Source organism: Polyergus mexicanus, unplaced genomic scaffold, assembly GCF_030449975.1.
Source record: "Polyergus mexicanus isolate NDT 795.1 unplaced genomic scaffold, iyPolMexi1.0 SCAF_7, whole genome shotgun sequence".
Taxonomy (NCBI): domain Eukaryota; kingdom Metazoa; phylum Arthropoda; class Insecta; order Hymenoptera; family Formicidae; genus Polyergus; species Polyergus mexicanus.
The window spans coordinates 3,914,945-3,918,247 of record NW_027223327.1 but is presented as its reverse complement, the minus strand read 5'-3'; positions in this window follow the sequence as shown (position 1 = coordinate 3,918,247).

The window sequence follows — 3,303 nt, the reverse complement described above, 5'->3', positions numbered from 1 at the left end:
CCTTTCGCCTCACCCACCTGTCTGCCGGCAATCTTCTAGTAGCCTTGGGCTACCACTCCGCGGCTACCACAGGGGCTACTCTTCGGCTACCAACGTCCGGTCCTGGTTTCACCTCGCGGTGCAGTAACCCTTCTGCACGTCCGTCAAGGATACTTTAAGACAAGCTACGCAGTTTTCGCGCGATTCGCTTTTTACAAGGATTTTTGATTTTGCCAATTAAAAATCGGTCAAATTTGAAGAATTTCGTGCGTTTTAATTTTTTCGAATATTCCTTGTTAAAAAAGTAGAAGTTCCTATAAATACTTCATAATTTTTATATTAATATGTTAATTTAACAATATTTGAAAACATAATTCCTTCAGTCTTTACGTGAAGCATCATAAATTAATACATCAAAGAGTTGCCAGTCAAAAAATTTTGTTAAAGAATAAACTTAATTATATTCAAAACAAACTATTTGCACAGAAATATGAATATGTATCCTAAAAATCTTAAAAAAAAAAAAACACAAAGATTTATAAAATATAATAATAATGTTTTACTAAAATATAGAAAAAAATCTTTACAGAAATGAAATAAAGAATTGCATGTATAAAAATGACATTGTATATGATTTTACTAACTTACATTATGTATATATTTACGACGAATCTTGACGATCGCAGCCAAGTTTTTAAGGTCGTTAGAGCATTAAGACTGCGCACAAGAGTGGGCGCATTTTACAGTTGATGGGAATGACGGCCCGAGAGGAAGACATACGATTATGCATTTCTGTCACTTCTAGTGTTTCACCTTTCACCCCGACTATTATCCGTCGTACACTCATCTGTTAGCTTAAGGCCTAAGGGGATATCACATAGTTGAATATCCAGTATAGAAGTAAAAATTAACAAAGCGGAATTTTACTATATCTTTGTATGAAAAAAATGCGTTAAAAATAAATTAAATTGATCAGTTTAAATTAATTAATAAATTTGTAAAGTAGTTTGAATATACAGTGAATAAAAGAAAGAGACAAGGAGAGAGAGAGAGAGAGAGAGAGAGAGAGAGAGAGAGAGAGAGAGAAATTTAAATATTATCATTTACCATTTTAAATACAATTACATCCACAAAATAATAAATAAATTTTTAAGAGATAATAGTATTAAAATAGTTATTTCTTTCAACAATAAAAAAAAATTATGAAGTTATAAAAATATTAATTCATATGCATAATCTAATAAAAGATATTAATCTTTTTAAAATCTTTGTTTCAAATACCGTTCTATTAAAGTCAAATAAAGAGATAGTTTATAAAATTATTCCCGCAGAAACTATTTAAATATCTCGTATCAATCTTCTCTTGGTTGAGAGATGAGGTTTCTGATGCGACTTTTTACGATTCTGCATCAGCAAGAATTTCCTTCACGAATTTCTTTACGGCTGCCGGCAAAAGATCATCGAACGGGCAAGTGCCCCCACGCTTTTTCTTGCCTTCTACCTCCTCCTCACCGGTTTACCCTAATTTTCGCGTATGAATTGCCGGATTCGCCCCGGCATCCGAGATGATTGCAGGTGATCCACCTGCCTACGCAGAAGCTGGTTCGCCTTTTACGCCGGTTCGAAAAATATCGCGGCAAAAAAGTGACTCCGGGGAGAGAGACAGTTGCTTTCCCGACGTTGTTGCAATCGTAGCAAATTATAAGAATATTTTCGTATCTGAAACAAAACAGAACTGAATTATTTATCGTTTCGAACGAAATAATTAAAGCATGAAACATTGAATCATAAAGCTTCAACTATTTCTCAAGTCATATAGAGCTTTATGTACGTCGTAAAATTTTAATTTATATTTTATTATTTTATATTTCTTTAGCTATATTTTTGGTCCTATATTTATATATGCAGCCGTATTATTTATTTATTAACCGTCAGGTGAATTATAAAAATGATTCTTATAAATGTAAAATTTTCACTGTTATACGATTTTTCAATTTAAATGTCACCAATCTTAAAAAATATAACACATTAAGATAGTTGATTGACCAACCATGTGCAAATACGTATCAGTTGGCAATTATCGATAGTTTTCGTCTTCCATGAAGCGCCATCGAAAGAACGAAAATTTACTTTTGCGCGCGAGCCTTATACAAGGTTGGTCGACTTGAATCCAATTAACACTCTGAAACGAGTGGAGACTTGCGGGGCAAGTCTAATTAAGGAAGACCAATTACATGCCGCGAGATCTCGCAATTAGTTGGCAACAAGAGAAAGAGAGAGAAAGAGAGATAGAAGGAGAAGGAAAGTGGCAACGGACACGGATCTTGGGCGCGACGTTCGGGAGAGCAATCGGGATCTTCTTTCCCAGCGGGAGACGCGCGACGACTCACAGCTTCATCTCGGTGCAATCTAATTGGTCGAAATGCTCGTTTACTAATTAAGCATTCGACTAATTATTAATTACTCCGTCGGGGCCGCTCGAATTAATTCGCCTGGCGGGAGGCGGGGTGCTCGACGCGCCGCGGGGCATATTAACCGCACATAAGTATCGCATTTAATGCGCACGTGCAGGTCGCACGACAGCCGAGCATACACCACGTGTATGAGCTACAAGAACGTATAGATTCCCGAAGATCCCTTCGCGTTGGTTATGCCTTACAAGCGCGTCTTCGAGAAGTATCGCCTTGCTTTCTTACATGGCATAGCCCCCGCCCCCCCTCCCCCGATTTATCTACTCTTTCCGCCTCAGTAGACTCGGAATAAAATAATTATTTCACATACGGTGGTGAATAATACACTCTTCGAGAGGAACGTATCACAGCCAATTCTACAATATATCGTCGCATTAAGACGATACGTGCGATATATGTCGAGGTAGAAATTGGATTTCCATTTTTCTCAAGTCGAGCCACAGAATATATTTCAGAATAGCATGAGTCGTTAAAATTTTTGTAATCCACATTCATTAGGCTTAATTATTCCACGTATCGCATATTTAGGAACAATTTTTGACGTCACTTATTGTAGATATTTTACTGGATAAATTTGCCTTTCTTTATGATACGTCACGTCGGCAAATTTAATTCATATTCGAAAGGAGGGATGTAAATTTATAACAGCGAATAATGCATATCTCGAGTGCTTCTAATATTCTTATTTTACGATTAAGGTTTATGAAATATTCTAATTTTATAATTAGGGTAGTATTGGTAACCTAGCATAGCTATTGCGTGTTGTAAATAATAAACAAGTTGCAAAGACAACAATTTACATCCAATTTATGCGACGCTTAGATACGTGCCCGAGAGCAATCAAAGTACAACA